Source organism: Erithacus rubecula (genome assembly GCF_903797595.1).
Source record: "Erithacus rubecula genome assembly, chromosome: 13".
NCBI classification, from domain to species: domain Eukaryota; kingdom Metazoa; phylum Chordata; class Aves; order Passeriformes; family Muscicapidae; genus Erithacus; species Erithacus rubecula.
This window is the reverse complement of record NC_136665.1, coordinates 10,798,611-10,819,825: the sequence shown is the minus strand read 5'-3', so window position 1 is coordinate 10,819,825 and position 21,215 is coordinate 10,798,611. Positions and strand designations below refer to the sequence as shown.

At 45.5% G+C, this 21,215-nt stretch overlaps 1 long non-coding RNA gene across 2 annotated transcripts; it reads right to left on the bottom strand.

The window, feature by feature from the left end:
• Positions 1-12,646: 12,646 nt before the first annotated feature.
• On the bottom strand, positions 12,647-20,978 carry LOC306807443. 2 transcript variants are annotated; one of them, XR_013775724.1, is made up of 4 exons: positions 20,860-20,978; positions 20,033-20,176; positions 19,009-19,217; positions 12,647-14,552 (listed from the first exon to the last, which is right to left on the bottom strand). It is a non-coding gene; the product is annotated as an uncharacterized lncRNA (long non-coding RNA). The 2 variants fall into 2 exon arrangements; XR_013775725.1 differs by having other exon boundaries at positions 20,033-20,172.
• Between the last annotated feature and the right edge of the window lie 237 nt (positions 20,979-21,215).

Genomic DNA, 21,215 nt, shown 5'->3' with positions numbered 1-21,215 from the left:
GCAGCTCTGCAGGTGCTCTAAAGCTGTGGTTGATAAAGCAGAGCAAGCAGGATTGAGGGAATTCCAGCTTAGTGGTTAGTGTGGAGCAGGAAGGGCTTCAAAGTCTGCCTCAGTCTGTGACAGTGACTCGCTGTGTGACCCCAGACAAAGGACTCCATTGCCTGCTCTGTGCTCCCTTCCCTGTAAAGAGGGATAATGACATCAATAATAGCATCACAGTGACACTGTGGGACTGAATTTGCATTTGTGTGCTCCTTGGATGGATGCAGCATGCAATGAGAGCAGTAGCCACAGGATTAGCTGTTAGAGAAAGGCTGGGCACGAGAGGTCTTGGTGCCAGGGTGGCTCTTCTGTGAATGCCACCCCTGAGTGATGTGAAGGAGCTGTGGTAGGAAACACTGCCTCAGCCTGAGGAGAAGATGCCCTGTTCTGCAAAAGCCATTGCTTCCATTTGTAACAAAAGGGGCATGAACACCCTGCTCCTGTGACCTGCAAGCTGGGACATCTCTTGCACTGTGCTTCTGCTTGCTTTGGCCTCCACTGGAAGAAGAAACCAGCAGCATTACTGGTGCTAAAGTCACTTCTGAGTCTCCATGGGAGCAATGGTGCAGTGGGTCCAGATCTTCTCCCAGCAAGAATCATTCTGAACTAACAGGCACTGAGGGATTAAAGCCTCTCCCTGAAGAACAGACACCAAAAAGTGACAGCTGATGAGCCAGGGCTCTCCAGACCCCTGATTATTTTTCCCAGAGAATCCCTCTGAGCGTGGCAAGAGGACCAAGGCATGAGGCAGACTATGTTCTGTGCAATCCAGGTTGTTGTTACCTCCTGAGGTGTAGCTTGAAGACCAGAGTGCTCACTCAGGACAGCAGTTTTAAGCTTTAATTAGCAAGCCTGCACCAAGAGGATCTGCAATTCCCTTCTGTTCTCACCCTATCCACTTCATCCACTAAACCAGCTGCTTTACTTTAACCAGCATCTCAGTCTCTTCCCCACCTCACCTGGAGTTCTGATATTGCTGTGAAGTTGGGCAATTCACCCTGCAAGACCTTGGGGGCAGAAGTTGCTATTTTTCTGCAAGAGGTAATACTTAAAGCTGAAGGAGAGTAATGCAAAATGCCTACTGTTGGAGCATAGCAGGGTAGAAATGTAAGATCTAAATTTTGTTTTAGCCTGTAGGATTTTCCATGAAATGTGTATTCTCTCTCTCTTTTCTTTTCCTTTCTCTCTCATCTGTATTAAGCATGGATTTTGAGTGTGAATAGTGTTGGTTTTTCTAGTTAATACCTAAGGAAATGTAAGTTTATGTAAAAGTTCCTATATTTTGCTGAATAGAGTAGGGCCATGTCTGCTGTGAAAGCATAGTTCTGCATGAAATAGTTGACATTTACAGAGTTTTGTCCCCAAAAGAGTAGAAATTTTCAGAAGAGATTTTGATGTTTGTTTTATGTGAAATTACTGGCCTGGCTGGGCTTTGCTGATTCATGAGAAAAATGTGGCCTTGCCTTAATCCTGGCTTTATCCACCTGAAGATAAACATATAATTCAATGTTTTGATACCACAAGTAGATAAGTTGTCTCAGTTTCAGCAACTCTGCATGGCAAAGCACAGCATGGCATGGTCATACACAGGCCTGTCTCATTGACTTCAAACCTCTGTAATTTGGTTTCTGAGGTGTGAATGGACATCTGTGCAGTGGCACAGCCTTCACAAAATCATTGTGATCTGGTTCCTAATGCTTGCCAGAGCTCTGTGTGCTTTGGAAAGGTTTATAGTTTAAAAAGTTTATAGTCAGAAGTAGTGGTGAAGGAGTAGTGTTAGGAGAGGAGCTGTCAGCTGGGGAGGTTGTACTCCAGGTAAGGACTGAGCAGGAGGAATGGGAGGAAAAGGATCTTTCTGTAAGGTGACCTGACTTCTGTGACCTGTGGCTAAACATAGTGCAGTGATGTGTCTGAGACCACAGCACAACACTGAGGGAAAATGGGAGCAGAACCAAGAAGTCCTAAATCTCCTTTGCCCCAGACAGTGGCACAGACCACAGAGCAGCAACACCCAGAGGGTTACAGGAGGCAAAGAGCAATAGGACACGTGAGCCATCAGATAAGCAAAGATACAGACAGGACATAGGTAAAGTCAGGTTGCACTGATAATGGGTGCTTTTGGAAAGGATGCCAAGGGGAGAGGAGTGAGATCCTGCCTGCTGGTGTGCCACACATGGGAGTGACCAAGGCAAAGCTCCCTAGGAGGAGTTCTGCCCCTGACCTGTGTGCTGTGGGGGCTCTTCACCCTGGTGTTTGGAGCAGAGCTGCACCCCCGTGGAAAGCAAACCAGCCCATGAGCAGGGTGCTGTGATGAAAGAGCTCTGGCTCCCTGGGAGAGTGCTTGAGTTTAGATCCTGTGATATTTGCAACAGTCTTCTGCTTCCCACCCTCCCTGAGGGCTGTTTTCACTGAAGTCCTTGTGCCAGGAGCCTTCTCCTTGTCTAAATGGCCACTATACATTTAATCCAAACAACCAGGTGACTGCAGCACAAAGCCAGTGGCAATAATCCAGTTAATGATTACCCTGGGCCCCTGGTTATGTAAGCCTGGATGTGCTGTACTCGGCTCTGGGCTCAGACCTGCCCTCCCTGTCTGGGAGAAATACCAAGGACCTGCCAACACACATAGAAAGCTCTTTGGAGCCAGCTGGGATTTTCCTTTTGACAGCACCTATGAAACCCGTTATTCACTCAGTTCAGTGATTGCCATGCCATGCTTGCTTGTTATTCAGAGATGTTGCTCTTAGAGAATGAGTTGTGCTAAGCTCCCACTGGCTCCAGCACGAGCCAAAGACAGTGGCTGCCACAGCTTATCCAGGGGGAAAAATTCCCAGCTAAGGCAGGAACTGCAAATCCCAACAGGTCCTTGGCTTCCCTTGCTCATTCCTTCTGGGACATTTGTGTTTATGTGGCTTTTAATCTCTTCTTCCATGGGTCTTAGTTCTGTTCTTGCCTATTTTTTGAGGGAGTGTGGGAAGGGTGGGAGGTGTTTGAAAGTGTGTGAGGTGTAAAAAATAGGTATTGAAAAATATTCAGAGGATTGAGAAATAATGTCTCTTTTGGTTAAATTGTCCAGATCATGAAGTTTGCAGCTCCTCAGTACTCAGTGTTTCATAAGTCTAAGTTTTATCTGCTCTGCCAGATCAGTGCATATCTCCTCCAGCTGGAGCTGGAGAACATCCTTCATCTCTTGCCATATTCTCTACTGTGCTCTACTTTCCTGATAGTTTTGTGGTTAGGCTGGCTTAAAGAGCATGTAAGTATCTGATCTCCTGAAGAGATAAGGCTGGAGGAACCCATTAGCTCCTGGAGAAGTCTGTTGCAGAGAGCTCTCATCAGCTCACTCATCCTGCTTGCAGAATGGACTCACTGAGCCCCAGACTGCTGTTCAAACCATCCTGAACACTACAGCAACATCTGACAAGGGCTTGGCCATCACAAGAAGAGGGCAGTGTTTGCATCTCTGCCCAAGCACAGCAGGACAAGGCATTGGGTGGGATGGGAGTGAAATACAGGAGTGCCAAGTAACTGCTGGGAAGGCGAGCTGTCATCTTGATCACACTGCTGTGCATCTGGTAACCCTTGCTCTGCTCATGTTGGATTTAAAAGCATCCTGAAAGGGAGAGAAAATCAAGGTGAATGTGGCCTATAGTTTTCTGTAAGGGAGCTGAGGAAGGGAAACAGAAGCTGTGCAAGTTATGGCGTCAGAGGCACAGTTCTGTGTTCCCAGTAAAAAGAGAGTGATGGGCTCTTTGTGCAGAAAGGGCTCTGCTTGCGCAGGAGAAAGGGCTGAGCTGGCAGCAGCATCAGAGCAGCAGCTGTGCACTGCTCTGGGGCAACAGCAGCTTTACATCAGCAGGTTTAGTGAATAATAATCACAGGGCTGTGCCTTGGACCTTGGCAGTCACAAAGAGAAGGGTTTGGGATTACTGGCTCTCAGTGCCTCAGGCCCCTTCCTTGTATGATACTGCTTTTCTGCTGAATCTCTAGCACTTTCCAAAGGAGAAATATTATTTATCCATATAAACCAGGAGCCTCCATAAGCAGTCTAAAGCATTTAGGAGAAAAATCTATCCAGGAATTGTATTGCATGTGACTGAGGGTGGAGTCCAGTAGCCCACAAAAGGAAAAGTAAAAAGAGAAGTAAGAAGAATTACTGTTCTGTATCTAAAAAAGATTCTGGCATCTGCCTTTCCTACTGAGTCCAGTGGGCTCCAGCATAAGCCCTGCTACTTATTCCAACATTTTGGTTGCAAATACAGGAATTGGGCTATTGGGCTGAAAAGCATCCAAGCATTTAATAAATTCACCTTCCATAAGGGAGTGACGTGAGTATTTGAGTTTGGCTGTTGACTGCTGACTTTTTCTGAGAAGTCTATAAACAGCAGCCAGGTAGTCTCTCACTTTTTGTTTCTCTGGTGTGTGTTGTTTTTCCATGGACAACATGTTCTGGACCGTAGAGTGTTGGCTGGAGCTAGATTCATTCAGCTCCTGTGTCCCTGGTGGCAGATAATGCATCAGGGAGGGCAAAGGGCTTGGAAATGTTGTTTAGTCAGAGCAGTGATCCTGCAGCCAGCATGGCTGCAATAACAGCAGGGCTGGAGCAGCCCCTGGACCCTGCCTGTGCTGGAGCTCAGCTCTCCTGGGCTCGAGTCTGACTGGGACAGTGTCTCCATGGAATTGGGAAGGGGCAGGGCTGATGGGGGAGCCCCTTGCTTTAACTAGACTTCTGCCTTGGCTGGTGTAGAAATGGCTTGGTGTGGGCTCAGCACTGCTGGAAGTGGCAGATGCTCCTGGGGCAGGAAGGGGAGTGCAGGATGATGAGCAATCTGTTCCCTCTCAGAAAACCAAGTTAGTTACAGCTGACAAGTTTGCTGGTAAACTCTCCTACTGTTCCTTAGGAATTAATGGCACAACTGGAGGGTGTTCATTTACCTGCACCCAGGACCTTTAGTCTCCTTGCAGGGTGTTGGTATTCCAACCTGATAAATAAACACACATTAGTAAGGCATTGGGTGGATTTGGTTGGTACTGAAGCTCCAATTGCTCTTCTCCAGCACTGCCCTGCCTGAGCTCCTGAGCACTAACTCCCCACTCAGTGTCCCTGGCACTGCCTGCTAGATAATCCAGGTTTGAGATCAGTAATAGCCATGGAAGTTTAATGTGAATCAATCTCATGCCTAAAGGAGAGATTTACGAATTAGAATTGGTCCTGATGACTTCATGCAAGTTACCTGATACCTTGTGACCAGTCCCTGGTGGGTGGAGGACATGAATCCAGGGAGAGCTAACTTTCCTTCTGAATTTTCATGCCAATCTCATTGAATCAAATTAGCTGCTCTCAATGAATAATGGTATTTGGCAGCTCTCTACCATCTTCCAGCTGAGGAGCTGAACACAATTCCCAGTGGGAAATTAAGCCTTTCTCCTGTCCCTTGAAGAACAGTTGTCACCTTCACTGTGAAAGTCAGAAAAAGGATTTAAATTATTTAACCAATAGTCCTTAGGGAGTTTGTGGCAGAGCTGTTGAGGAAGTCCAAGTGTACCAGTTCCTCCTCAGGCCCAGAAGCCAACCACAGCTGGATGATTTGGTGTGATTTGGAGCCATCTACACACTGATGTATAGATGCACACTGGGGGAGGAGTGGGGATGCTTTTTAGCCCCCTGGATAGGCTTAAGACTTGCATGAGGTGAAATGCAAGGAATGACAAACACTTTTCTTTTGCTGATGTAGCAGGAGTGATGTTGGTGCAGGTGTGGCCCTTGCAGCTTCTGCAGGACATGGGGAGCAGTAGGGAAAAAGCCTGGCTGTATCTGCTTGTCACTTTTTGAGTCATTGCAATGAACCTTGGTGATCTCTGCAAGACAGGGTCCTTCATCTTTTGTGGAAACTTGTTGACTCCCACAGTAAGCAGCAAGAAATTCAGCTCAGGTTTTTTTCTTGCCTTGATCATCCCATGAAGCTTGGCCATGCTGCTGGAGCTGTCACCCTCATGGTGTGACCAAGAGGAGGCTGATGAGCACCCTCAGAGGTTTTCTTGCACTAATATTCAACTTGCACCTTGTTCCACCTTCCTAAAAATCTACCTACAATCTTTCCTCCTTAACTTTGATACTTGCAGCTTACTCTTCTCAAACACATTTGTTCTAAAGAAAATTACCTGCTGCTGATGCACAAGCTGTTATCTATTAACTCAAACATTTTAGATTGCATAAGAGTGTCCATTTTGAAAGTTAGTACAGAAGAACTAGTCCAATGTAATCCATGCTGTTTATCCTGATCTTTTATTCAACTTCTGGAACTAGATAATTTGTGTGGGAATTAATAAACTATACCCTTTGTTGTGGTAAGTTCCAATTATTGCTTTCCAGGCAGTTTGTCTGATGAACAGATAACCAGTCACTAGCTAGAGGGATGTGCTGTTGGCAGAGAGAGGTTTCTGCCTTGCAGGGACTAGGGAGGTGTTTGTAACCCACAGAGAAACCTTGAAAGTAGGGTCTCTTTGCAGTATATTTGCAAAGCTAATAACTGAGTCAGCTGGCAGTCTAACAAGATGCACAGAACTTATAAAGCACATTTGGGGCTGTTGAGAAAAGAAATAAATTCTTTCTCGTTTGAAAAAAAAAAATTGAAGTGTTCACCAAAATAGCAAGGGAGGCAAGAGAGAAGCAGGGCTGGCAGTGTGGTGGCAGGCAGTCACTGGGGATGCTGGATGTGCTGGTTTTTTGGTCCCTCACTGAGCACTGCAACACCTGCACCTGCCCATGTGGGTGCTTTGAGGTGGTGCTCCTTCTTCCTCATTTTCCTTCCACTGAGGCTCCCCTTGTGGAATGAAGAAGTTGTGACTTTGCAGAAGGGTTCTGTGACTGAGCTAATGTTAAAGACAAATAAAGTTTATAGTGCCAAGCATGGCAGCCAGCTGGGGGTTTATTCAAGTGCTGTTTGTGGTCACACAACTGTGCAGAGACAATGAGGAGTGGAATCTTCTCTGAGTTTGTCCTTGAAGACTCCTCATGAAGCCATAGTTAAGACAAAGTTAGCAAACAGAAAAACTCTGGAGAGAGAAGATGTTTAAATATTCAAGGTCATATTCCCAGCCATTCTCCACCATGCTCTGCTGTGTTTGCTCAGCTGTGCTGCTGGGGCAATGCAGAGGCACTTGCTCCCCTAATTTTTTGGATAGGCACAAGGCCAGAGTTGGACCTCCTTGCTAAAGGTGGAACAGCAGCTTTGATCTCCTGCCTTGTGTTTAATGTGTGAGCCTGATAAGCAGCAGCACACGGATTTGGAGCCTCTCCTGTTCAGGCTCTGGGTGCAGAGAGCCACAAAAAGAAGAAATCTGAGCCAGGTGAAGTCTCAACTCTGTCAGTGGAGGCAAAAGCCTCCCTGAATTTGCCAGAGCCACGGCCTCATGCTCATTTTGTGCTGAGGTAGCCCTCCCTGCCAGGGCTAGTGACTCTGGGCTGGGCTGGGGGGAGCTGGGACCCTCACCTGGGCCTGGGTTTAGTCAGAGCTCTCAGGTGAAGGGGTGGGATGGTGATGGGTGCTCATGGCTGGCTGGGGAGGTAGTTTGGCTGTAGACACCTTCAAGGAGGGAATCTACAACAAGGAGCAGCTGGCCTGAGTGGTGAAATGCTTTGAGGAATGAACCTTCAATAGGCACTCTTTGGGGAAGGCTGAGATTGACATGGTTGAACCTTTTGGGGTTTTTTGAGAAAATGTGCTCCATTCAGGTGTGAAAGGGGCTGGAGGCTGGTGGCTAAAGCCTGTTTGCTGGTGTTTAAGCCCAGGCAATGGTGAATTGTGCTTGGCTGGCTGGTGCTCCCTCAGTGAGGTGTTTGAGCTTTGAGTGTCCTGTTTGTGTTTGGTTTTGCTCAAGGATGTAGGATAGGTCCCTGGCTCAGCTCAGGTGGCTGAGCTTAGGCTGTGCCAAAAATCATGACTAAGGGGAACATGCTCCTTTCTGGACCTGTTCTCCTTTTTCTTCTCCTGGCACAGAAGAGAGGGCTTCCTCCTCCTCCAGTGTCCTAGTGTAAAAATAAACCTATTTTCAATTCTTTATTTTCTTCTTCTCTGGATAAAAGAGGCTGTGCTCTGAACCACAAAGACAAGCACACAGGCTGTTTTTTGTGAGGCAAGGAGGAGCAGGCACAGTTTTGCCTCTGAGCTAGAGAGTTTCCTAGTACAGGGCTCAGTCCAGATTTTTCCACGTGTGGGCTTGAGCCCAGACATCACCCTGACAACATGTGGGAACATAAATACAAACAAAAATAATTTCCAGATGAGGGATGTATGCAATGTTTTCTTTTACTGGCATTTATGCTTGCTTATTTGGCTGGAGTTGACAAAGCAACTCTGCTTGTTGCAACAGGGCAGCGGGAGGATGCTCCAAACAGTGAAAGTGCCTCTTCAGCTCTGCCTGCATCCCCCAGGGACCCCAAACCAGGACAGACACCTTGGGGAAGCTCTGTGCAATTTTCAGAGTGAGACAGCCCAGGAACCAGCAAGAATGTTCTTGTCAAAGCAAAAGCTTTTGGGGACCCTGAGTGACCCATGACCATGAGATGCTCTTGCTTCTCATCAGTGCTTCTTGTCTGGCTGTGCTGTGTTAGGCTCCCTCCTTGTGGTGTGTCCTCATGGCAAGGACTCCATCCTCAGGAGGTGAAAGCAGTACCCCAGGAAAGGAGGTTGTGCATTTTATGCTCTTTAACGTGTGAATAACACAAGTGGGTTTTCCAAGGGGGTTTTCATTGCTGGGAGAATCCCTAGGCAGCCAGGTCTCATTGGGATAAGGATTTGTGTTGAATGCCCAGCACCTCTCAAAATTCCCTGTGGGGAAGAAGGGGAAATGCCAGGGGCTGTAGCCCCTTGTTTTACATTGGCACCAACTTCTTCTTTCCTTCTGCTTTGTGTAGCTTTCTCATGGGCTCCCCAGTCTGTTTCTGATGCCCCCTGAAGCTGAGGCTATGAAAGCTGTACCTCAAGCTCCTTTTGATAGCAGAAGATAAAACCATGGCCTCTTACATATGTGTATACATATTTCCATAGATAGTACAGAAAGTTGCTCCAAGCAATGCAATCAGGATTCCTAAACATGATGCTCTACTGCAGCCCTTAAGGGGGGTCCCGGTATACCTAGGCACTGAATTTCTTTCCAGCTTATCCCCAGGGCAACATGAGGAAAGACAGTGATAACAGCAACATTAAAATTGGTGAGTGGAAAGCAGGGCTGATTTGTGCTGGTTGCCCTTATAGCTATGTCTGCTCTTCTCTTTTTTTTTTTTTTTTTTTTTTTTTTTTTTTTTTTTTTTTTTTTTTTTTTTAATTTTTCTATTTTTTTTCTTTTCTCTCTCTGGAAAAAACAATCTTAAACGTAGCTTCAATATATTACAATAGTCACCCCTTGATGTTGCTGCTTTGAGGCTGCACAGCTACCAAATCTAAAAATAACTAAATAAATCACTCAAATGAGGCAGTAAGCAAATAGATTTGCCCACCTGTTTATTAATAAACACATGCACACGAACCTATATTTCTATATTAGAACATGGCTCTGCATCTCCTGTGGGTATAAAAAGAAAAACACCTGGCAAAGAGCAAGGGCAGTAAGGCAAGTACAAAGTTTCCACAGTAAACATATTTGTGTTTGCTGAGCAAGTGCTGCCTTAGGAAGGCAGCGAGGGAGCAGCTCCTGCTGCCCTGCAGAGCCTCGGGTTACAGAGCACAGGGACAGAATCCCTGACAGCTGCAGATGTGCAGGCAGCAGTGGGATCCTGCAGGGAGCACTTCAGACATGGGACAGGCAAGAAATCCTCCCCAGGCTCTCTCCCTGCTGGCTGTAGCTGTGTGAAGCCCAAATGCACCTCCTCCTTGGGCTGTGCAGCTTGGAGAAAGCAGCCAGCACACACCTCCACCAAATCGCACTTCTGCTGTTGTGCTTTGTTTTGTGGAGTTTTTTTAAATTATTGTCTTATTTATTTGTTTTCTGGGGGTTAGTTCTTGGAGGCTGTTCCTTGGCAGGGCTCAGGGCAGGGTTTGCCCTTGCAGAAATGTTTCTGCTGGCTTGCAGAGCACTCCTCCCACAGCATCAGCAAAGGTGATTCAAGCAAACCCAGGTTGGTTTCATGGTCATTTGGGTCAAAGGTGAACCTGGGGGTAAAGGATGGAGGGGACACAGGAGGAATCTGGGGTCAGAGTGTGCCCAAGGCTTGCCAGGCCCTGTAGAGGGTCTCTGGGAGGGGAAGATCAGGGTCTCATAATGACAAGTGTCATTCCTGTGCTGTGAGGTCAGGGTGCCTGAAAAAACTCCAAGTGGATGCATCCATCAGGATGGCTCCTTTTCCTCCTTCCCATTCCTGCTTACAAGCTGTGGTGCACCACCCTCCCAGCCACACTGCTATTTCTGCTCCATCACAGGGTCAGATGAAACATGCTGAACAAGGGGCAAAAGGATAACAAAAAAACCTGAGCAAGGCACTGTCTAACTGGGACATGTTAAGATGTGTGGGTGGGTGTCTCAGGTCTTTCTACACTGCTTTCTAGCTCTGCAAGAGACACAACAGTTTAATTAAGGATGATGTCTCTTTAGAATTAAACAAGTAGTCTTGCACTGGATTAAGACCAAGCCTCCCACCCCACTGCCTCCAGCTGTCCCAGTGCAAAGGCAAAGTCAGGGTCATGCCTGAAAATGGTGTGAGCCCAGGACAGGCAGCTGCACCTGGGCTGGGCTCCTTCAACAGATTTGTAAAACTTTGGGTCCTCCCACCCCATCAGCAGTGGCAATAAAGATTGTGAAGTGTTGGGTAACATAATCAGCTTCACAGCTTTACTTAAATGGTGATTTTGCTCACCATTAATGTGCAAAACCTGAATGTTGGATTTATTTGTTTATTTTCACTCTGGATTTGACACCTAGGGGGAGGAGGATCAGAAGGATAAGAAACTGCTGTTATTCAGTGGTGTATATGGAATTGCACTTGGTTGCATGACCTGCATTTTTCTGCCTGGGATCAGCTGCTGTTTAATCAGAATCATAAAAAGGTGTTTAATTAGGTCACAAATGGCAGTGAACTGTCATTTCTTCTGTGTATTAAAAGCCTTGAGTAACCTGGAGAAATCCCATGAAGCAACATGCCCTATCTGTCCTGAGAAACTGCCTTTATCTTGGGACAGGGCAGACTTGAACTTTACTGTCCAGCTAATTTCTGGTTGTGTGTAAATGATTTGTGTCAGCAGCTGCTACCTGCAATGAGATCTCCCAAAAAGAAACTATAGGCAGAGGAATACATCCAGGTCTGGCAGAGGCCTTCTGCTAGCAGGAATCAGAGGCATTTCTTCCTCCCAGTATTTTCCTTAGAAGTTCAGTTGGGATGGGTATAGTCAGAGATGTGGAACCTAGTCTGGCCACAAGAAATCACTGAAGGCAATGGGCTGCTGAGGTCCTTTGGCATCTGTGAGCAGAAGAAAAGTGTATGTTCCTGAAGCAGGAGCTGGCCAAGTCAGGGCCATCTTTAATGTGTCCTTGTTCTGCTGCTGGACAAGCCCAAAGCAGCCCCAGTTAATGGGTCCCTCCTGGCTGTCCACAGATGCTATTTCATTGAAGAAAACCAGCAGCTAGCACTGAAAGCTGGGCAAAGAGTGGCCTGCCAGGCACTTGAAACAGCAATGAGGCAGACTAGACATGTTTAAGCAATAGTAGGGGATGGGTCATATAATTTTGCCACAGCAATTTTTTTCCATTTGGTTCTGCCTGCTGGTCTCAAGGCAAAGCATAACTTGCCCCTGAAATTGTTGTCCAAAGGGACAGAATCTAATGAAGCCAAAAAAAAGGATCATGCTCCTTTTCTTTAGCTCTTAATACAAAATAATGTATAATGCCAATAAACTGTGGAAATCATTACAGTGACAAATGACTGTCAGACACAAAAGATCAGAGGAAATAGGTTTCTACCTACCTAAATAGAGGTCCAACAACCTAAGTATGTTGTTGCATGATTTGTGGTAGGAGCAGCTTTCAGAGCCTGCCCCTCTGAGGAACTGGACATTACTTTGGGACATGTATGAAAATTCTGGTATCTCATGACTCTACATTTATATTTGAAGTAGGTCCATAAGGCAGCTGCTAATACAAGTGAGATGCATGTTTTTAAACAAATAAGAGAATTTAGGTTAAATATTAACTTTTGGTCATTTCAACTCTGATAGCTTTGGCCTTCAGGCTGATCATTTAATGAGCTCCTTTCTGTTGCTACAGCAACTGCAGCCCTGGAAGACCTTGATGTCCAAGTCAGGAAAAAAAAATAAAAAATTAAAGCTTGCTCTGAAATTTGCTTAGGCTTCTATTGATAAGTGTCTGTGCTCAGAGTCAATTGTTCAGATAAACAAGGCTTGGAAATGTACCACAGGGTTTAATGCAATCCTTGCACAACCCATTCCCAGCCACGGGCTCGTGTGCGCTGTTAAACAAAACAACACAACAAACCAACAAACCCTAAATCCTGTGCCCTCCTCTGGCACCACTGAGCCATCCAGGGATGTTGTTTGGAGAAAGCAGACAGGCTGGTGTGCTGCCCTTGTGCAGTTATCTCTGTTGCTGTCCCTTGGTGTCTGGGCTGTGACACGGGCTGGCTCCTGGAAGGACAGGGCTCCTCTGTGCCCCTTCCAGCACGTGTTTGGGCACAGCACCATGCCACAGCTCAGCTGTCCTTCTTTCCTTTCTTCTTCTTCCCTGTCCCTTTCACATACAACTTCTGGCTAGAAGGTCCTTTCTTCTTGGACCTCTCCCAGACTTAAAATATTCAAATTTCCCCTGAATGCTGGTTCTATTTTACAAACCCTTTTTGTGATGACTTCTAAGCAGGTATAAATCAATATCACCTTCTTGAGTTCACAGCAAATATGCCACTTAATGCCAAATGAGGTTTTGGCCACTTGTTTTTGCAGCAGTAGAAACCACCTCCGCTCTGTTTACTTCTCTGAATGTTTGTCTTAACAGTGTTGTTTGAATTCTCTCATTTTCAAGGTCAAAATTTTTCTCTTTGTCTGTGCAATTACATCTTCATCCCTGATATAGGCAGAGGTCCAGAACGAGATTGTGAGCACCATGCACATTTTTCTTTCTAGGTAGGATGCTCCCACTCTTTCTTAGAGAGGTATAAATATTTCAATGAAAGTGGGGCTGCAAATGTACAGCTGAGTGCTCATCAAAGCTCATGGCAGAGCTGCTGCTGTCTTTAGTGTCAGCCCCAAGGGCATCTTGTTGGAGTCATATTTCACAATCATTTTTAAATGCAAACCTTTATGGTCCAATTTAAAGTACAGCTGGGAGGAAGTGCTTTTTCCTATCCTGAAGAGCACTTGAAACCTTCAAAAATATTTCTGCCCCGTGCTGAGATGGACTGACAGCTCCCAAACTGGAGAGGAGAAGCAGCCCATTGTGAGTAGTTACAGCCCCAGTAATTTGGATTCTCTTGGAGAAGCTGAGAGGTGTTTAAATCCAGAGTCTGAGCCCGACTCAGCCTGCAGCCTCAGGGTGCGTGGCCTGGCCAAGAGCACTTTGCTACTTCATGTTTTCTTTCCCAGCTCTGGTTCTGAAGAATACATTGTGGACCTGAGATAACAGCAGCATTTTCACTGAGCTGTCGCTGTGAAATCCATTCCCAGGAACTGCTTCCATTTTAGCGAGTCTGCGTTTCTGTCAAAATAACATTTTGTCAAAAACCTCCAGACTGTTTCTCATCCAAAGCCTGCTGAAGCCAATGAAAAACATACTTCTTCAAGAGAACTTAATTACTATTAAGAGTACCAGAATAAAAGCATAACCACATTAGAAATTTGCTCTCTTGATGGGGGTTTATATTAATTTTTTTTTTTTCTGTACTACTGAAAATTAGGAATGAGGCTACTGGATAATGATCTGAGCTTCCCCTTGGTTTGAAAAATGGGGTATGAGACCAGTCCATGCCTGCTAGAAAACATGTGCTTCTTTGATTGCTGCAGCAGTCTAGCAAGGGGCAGGCTGTCATAATGGACAGGCATAACCACAAAGCCATACCCTGCTTAGAGATGTGTTAATAAAAATTCACTTAAAGAGGGGAAGAAAAAAAAAAGTAAAAGAAAAATAAACCCTCAAACAGGAACACAGCCCTTTCCTCCTCCCTTGAAACTTTTGGCTGATTGAGCATCAAAGATTTTAAAGACGATTGAAAGAAATTCAAGAGGCAACAATTTCAACACCATGGGTTTTTTTAAAAGAGTATATAGTTGAGAATGCATGACAATAAAAGACAAATGAAATCACCTCTCCACCTAACTTCTTCCAGAGAATGCATGTGTGTGCTCACACAAATATCTTGGTGAGTTATTGGCCTGGAAGTCACTCAAGTCTTAGAGCGATCCAATTCTCTTGAGAAGAAGAAGAAAGTAAAGCTGCCAACTTCATGCTTCAAGTGGAACAATAATCCTGAACTAAGAGAACAGCTTCCAAGTCTTCAGATGGCAAATTATTTATCTGCTGACACAGAACAATGCACACTTTGTAGTTGATGTATGAGGTTCTCTGTGTGCGCTGCATTAGAAAGGAAGGGGGTGTGGAGTTATACAATTATACTTTTTTATTAATGGGGAAACTCCCGCTCCCTCAACAGCTTTAAAATCTATAATTAGTCACAAGGGAATCCAAATGCCTTTGGCATCCCCTTTTGAGGTGTTTGACTATTTTGTTACTCTGACCAAAGGATACTGCTGGCAAAAGTCTTCAGTTGAAGCTCTGGGATTATCTGCCAATCCCCAGGACAGCTCTGGCAGAGTGTCCCAAAGGACCCCAATCACTGCACTCCAGTTGCTTTTAAATTTTTTCCATTTTTCCTTTTTTTTTTTTTTTTTTTCCCCCTCTTATTTCTTTAACTTTTTATTTTGACTGTAAGTCTTTAATGTGGGGACTCTTGTCTCCAAGACTGTCTGTGAAACACCTTTTTACCACTGTGCTGTTGGGAGGATGGCAGAAATGTGTTTTTTTTCTCCATAGGGAAGAGCCATTTTTGAAAGCCAGCCTTTGTTTTAGGATTGCCAAGCCTTGGCCCTGAAGCTGAGGTAACAAGCCAGGGCTGTGCCTAAAGTCAACTGCTTTTGAGTTTTCATTGCCTGAAGCCCTCTCTGAGCTGAACTGGGCTCTTTTCACCCAGGAACTGTTTGAGCCATCATGACTTTGCAATGTTATTATAAAATAAAATCGATATAATTAATGCTGGTTATCTAGAGCCAAAAAGACTTTGTATCTCAGCACAAAATGTTTGATTCAGCTTTTAAATGCTTTGATCTTTATTAAAGGTAAGGTTTTTCTGTGGATCCTTGCATCCTTGTCTGTGATCAGGAGGTGGATATTGCTGTGTGCAGCATCCCTGGAGCAGGCAGGATGCTGCTGCATGAATTGCCAGAGGCCAGCCCTGACACCATCCTTCCATAAAAAGCACCCACTGCACAGATTTTCTCCACTGCTTGCCATGCCATGATCTGTAAGAAGCCCTTTGGAGATGTTTAGCAGTGTTAAACAAGATTACTCCAGGTGGGAATGGGTTCACATACCAATCGATGCATGTGCTCTGTCTGGTCATCAGCCTGGTGACACCAGCTGTCCCCTGTGCTGGCTTTGGCCCTGCAGGGGCCCAGGGCTCAGCCACAGCGGGCCCTGGGGTCAGGGCCAGGGCACGTTGTGCTGCTGTTGCCTCTTAGGGAGATCAATATGAGGTTCTGCACCTTCCATTGGAGCGATCCTCACGTGCATTTGCCATGTGAAAAAAATCCAGGTGCATCCCAAGCTCCCATTCAGGGCAGCATGTGTGTCCTGACAGGTGGTTTGCACACAGTGGTTCCTGTCTGGATGGATTGTATTTGCTCCTGGAAATTTTGGCTTTTGCTGTTTATCCCTCAAACTAGAAGAACCACATGAAAAGACACCCCACAGTGTGTGGGGGAAAGAAAGGAAGATGAAGGCTGTAAAAATCCCACTTCATGTTCTAGTGTGAACTGCCTTAATGCATCCATTTCCAGAGAGCAAAGTGAGGTGCTTTTAAAGTGAAATGCTGTGGGCAGGAGGAAGCCACTGTCAGCTCTTGCAGTGTCATTCAGAGCAGGAGAAAGCTTTGTGGAAGTGCAAGACAAGCGTGGTTTGGCATTAGTGGTTTGTTGGTTTTTCCCCCCTCCCTGATCTAATGTTAGGGCTGGTTCTCATGAACAGTCTGGGGTTTACTGGTGCTGAGTTGGCAAAAGTTTCTTTCCTTAAACAAGAAAGAAGACCAGTTCCAGTTATATTAACCAGGCCAAATGTCAATGAAGCTGATTAAATCCTTTCCCTCGGGCTCAACTCCCTTTCTTGGCTGTTCTTTGCTAAGTATTGATTGTGATTGCTGCTGATTACCATTTTTTGGATACAGGTATAATAAACCATAATATTATCATGAGGTATTAGCTCCAGCAAAGGGAAGAAACACAGACATGAAACTTTACACTGCTTTCTGTATTTAGTCAACCAGCTTGATGCAGTAAAAGAGCTTAAATCCATGACTTTCCAGAGCCTTTGCTTCCTTGCTTCAGCACTGCAAACACCTGCAAACCCCTTGACAAATATCTAATCAGCACCTTTAATGTGGCTGAATGGCAGGACCATTCCCAGACTTCATCACCTTCAATGGCCTGGCCAGGGATTGCCAAAGTTGCTCTTTGCCTTCACTTTCTTTGAGCCTTACACAATATTGCTGCTAAGCACATTGCAGAACAGCCTGGTGACTGATGAAATACCTTACAGAGATGAGAGGACACTCTGTAGATCTTCACACTGCACTCTCCCAGGAGAGAGGTGCACATTGCAAAGGGCCAGGGCTTGTCAGAAAACTGCAGACTTTTTGACTGACATGTTCATGCTGTAAATGTTACGGTCTGTTATCTTGAACAAGAAAAACTCTGAGCTTGGACTGAATTCAGCTTTGCACTTAGAATGGTTTTTCACTTAATCCCTAGAAATTTTTACCTTCAGAGCTTTCCATCCTGTACACCTGGGATCCCAGAGGAGCAGAGGCATTTTGTGGCACATGTTCAGAGCAACAATCAGAGCACTGAGCCTATGACAGAAGAAGAGGGCATTTGCTTTGGCTGGTGCCTTGGCTCTGTAGTGCTCTGTTTTGTTAGATAGGTCTTGTTTTGTCAAAATAGGGGTTTTGGCACAGTCCCATTCCTGTGCTGTGCTGGTAGGACCAGCTCTGCTGCAGTGCAGGAGCTCAGCTCAGCACTGGCTCCTGGCATTCTGCATTGTGCCTCTGCTTACACCCTGCCTCACCTGGGCCCTTTTGGAGGTGCTAGGGTGAGGAAAGCAGCATTTTGCCTCCTTGGACACATGTTTTGGGGACTAAGAACGGAAATTCCTCAGGTGCAGGAGTTTGTACAGAGGGCTGAGTTGCATCTCTGGTTGTGTGCCAACCTTGTCCAGTTGTTGACATTTCCACACAGGAAAAGTGGACACAGAAGTAGCTGAACCTGATATTTTCTGTTGTGTTTGTTCTACCATTGCTGCAGGTCACTGTTTTATTAACACTTCATCTCTATGAGGAGTTTATTCTTCTCCCAGCTGCAGGCTACAGCATGTTGTAAGATGATCAGGCAGGAGTTTTGCCCTCAGTAAAAGAGGGACAGGGCTGCCTAGTTACACCAGGTGCTTGTTTCAGGCATTTTTAAAGGGATAATCTGTTCTGTACTTATTTAAAATATGGCTAAATGGTTGGCAATGAAACAGTGCAGTGCCTGCTGCAAGACATCTGCATATGTAAAATAACACAGGTAATTCCATGATGTGCACTTTAAGCTGCCTTTTTTTTATATTCAAGTGGTATAAGCATGAACATACCCAACTCCTAAGAGATCAGACTGAAAGGGAAATTTTTTCTCTTTGCCTTGGGTTCTTTCCTTCATTGCTTCCCTTTTCAGTAATCTCACCTAATGTTTTTGCTGCCAGGTTCCCCTGTGCCAGAAGCAGTGATGCAGAGGGAGCAGAGCAGACTGTGGCCACCAAAGCAGTGACTGCACCTTCAGCATGGCTCTGCTGGGAGCAGTGTGGGCTCTCAGCAGAGCTGGAACCTCTTCCAGCCGTGGGGGTTGTGGTGTTGAGTGGAGCTGTTGTGGGTACTGTGTCAATGCCAGGCATTGACAGATCCAGAAAACCTGATTCTGAATTGGGAGGAGAGTGTGTGCCCTTCTGGCCATGGATCTGCTAGGAATCTGATTCCCAATCAGCATAAAAGCAAATGGGGTTTGTGTGTCCAGTGCCCTGAGTTTTGGAAATCTCAGCCTCTGACTCTCCTTGGTGTGTGTGTGTCTGCTGTCCCAAGTGAGGCAGTGCCCTGGGACAGCTGACAGGGTTCACTGAACTGGAAACTTGACCCTCTCTGACTCTTTTTGGACCCTGCAACTGCTTAGCAAGTCTTCCATTTTAACCAGTGCACTCATGTGGCACAGTTTTAATCCTCCATTGCCTCTGGAGAGCAGCCATTCCAAATGAAATGCTGTCCCCAGAGGAGCTGGGAGCGCTGCACTCCCCCAGCCAGAGAGGAGCGAGTGCAGCAGAAACAGGGGCTCAGCAGGAGGAACTCAGGGTGCTGGGCTGTCACTAGCTGCTGCTGCTGCCAGGGCCTGCTGCCAAGGAGGGGAATATGCCCTTTCCATGCCCCTGCACTCAGACTCTCCTTGCCCAGCGTCAAGGCCACAGCGTACCGAGCTCTTCTGTGAGAAAGCAAAATGCACAAGTAAACAGCAGCTGCCTCCAGCTCCAAATATGTCTCGGTTGGTTGCTCCTGTTTTCTTGTCTGGGGAGTGGTTCAGCTAAGGGAAAGGTGATTGAAGCATTACCAGAGGGGAAAAACACCTATTAAAAATGGAATAATTGAAAATATTGGAAGTGGCTCTCCTTTATGTGAGCATACCTGTTTGATTTGTCCACTGACCAGTCCTTAGCAATCCTTTTTTTTTTCTCTGCTGCTGACAAACCCATGTTCAAGAGCTGTAGGGTGATTCCTGAGGGGAAGCAGAGCAGGAGAAGTGTCCATGTCTATACTGGCACACAGGTGAGCTGAAGAAGCAGTGACAGTGACAGGATGTTTGAACTGCTGCAAGGATCTGGAGGCTGTGAACACTGACTAAGAAAGAAGGGAATGGGATGCTAAAAGGAGTAAAAAGCTTAAACTGAGCAATGGAGACTGTAGATCTAAATGTCAGGGTGTATTTCCTAATAGTGATTTCTGTCAAGTTGTTGGATAATCCCAAAGGCAAGCAGTGGAAATCTTGTGCATGAAGATGTTTCTCAATTTGGGTTTTGATGAAGGCAACATAAAATACATACTTACATAAAAACTCAGTTGAACTAGATAATCTCAGAGTATTTTCCCATCTCTAAAGTGTGATTTATACTAGAAACACTGCCAGACCCTGCAAACTAATCTGTTATACTAAAAGTGACTCAAACACGACTGCTTATATTTTTATACCCCTCATGATGTTAAACATTTGGTTTGCCAGGATGAGTGGGAGTATCCAGGACACACTTTACTGTGAATGGATTTCATGAACTATAATTACTAGGCAATAAATCCATACAAATGGGAAATGTCTCAGGCCTTGTGCTGGATAGTAGGAAAGGACAGGAACTGATTGTTTTGAGGAATCACATTTTTGTGTGAACTTGGAAGGATTTAAAACACCAATGCTGCTTTTGAAGGGCCATTAAGGGCAGGGGCCACAGATTTGTTCTTTACATTAACAGTAAAAAATGTATTTGCACAGCTATTTCTTGGATGGGAGCTCACACAGAGACAGCTGGTTTTAATTAGGCAAACAGATGCAAGAGCTGCACCATTACAACTTGATCATGAGCCTGTGGAAGGAGAGGGGATCTTCAGCAGTCTGTACTTAAACTGCTTGTGTTGGACAGATGAGAAATCCTGCACTCACCACAGCAATCCTAGGAAGCTGCTGAGAATAAGATTTTTTTCCCATGGCAGACTCCACTTGTGCACCAGCATTCTTAGTTCAGATTTGGTGGTGGGTACAGGTCTTGGGGAACACCCAACTCACTGGCTTTGCTATCATTTCTTCCTGTTTCCAATGTGGTAAAAGATGGGAGAATATGATTAGTGTCCCTGAGCAATTCCCTGGCATCATTTTAGGGGAGAGTGCAGGTATTTCTTGCATGTTGCCAGAGGAGTTTGCTATTCATCATTATAGCAATAATTACCAGTGGTAATTATTACAATGCTCAAAAGGAGTTTTGTGTTACTACAAATGGAATAAAAAGATATATTCTTGCCCAAAAGAAATAAAAATACAACCTCAAATAAGGATCTATGAATGTGTGACTCTTTGAGGCACAGATCCCCACAGTACCAAAGAACAACCTGAGCTTATCACACCACTGACAGCAAAACTACTTCTGTTGTTAGTCACAACTCAAGGGGTTAAGCCTCTACAATCTGTGGTTCATTATTTAGTGTCTTTATTTTCCTCTCCCTGCTCTTTACAGGGGTGTGCATAGGAGAACATTTATGTGTGCATATCTGTGTGCATGTGTGTGTGAGAACATGCACATATACTTACCATTATTTTCCAAATAAATAATTATAAGCCTCTAGCAGTCCAAACTCTGCATTATCTTATTGTAATCAGCCATTGGGCTGTAGTAGAACAACAATCTAGCACTGCTGAGCAGGATAAATATAAACTCATCAAAGGAAAGACATGCACTTGTTCATTCAAACAATTGTGGAAAACCTCAGCTTTACCTGCCTGTCATAAAAAGCTTCTGCAGGGGATTCCTGTCCCACTCTGCCACATCCTCAGATGCAGAACAGTGCAGAGCCTGTTCACTCTGTCCAGTGGAATTGAGAGGAAATCTCCTAAGTCAGAGCCCATCCCTCAAGCTCTCCATCTGACCCTGAAATAGCAGCTCTGGCTGTTTGAGGCTGGTCCTGCCTTCTCCCTGTTCAACATCACTGACAGCTCTGAGTAGGAGGGTTTTTCTGGCGTGTTCAAGAGTGCTCATGAAGCTCTGCTCTGCTGAGGTGCAAAACAAACTGTGTCAGTCCTGCCCTTCCCTTCCTTGGGAAGTCTGCCCAGCCAGCTGAGACCCTCTGTCAGC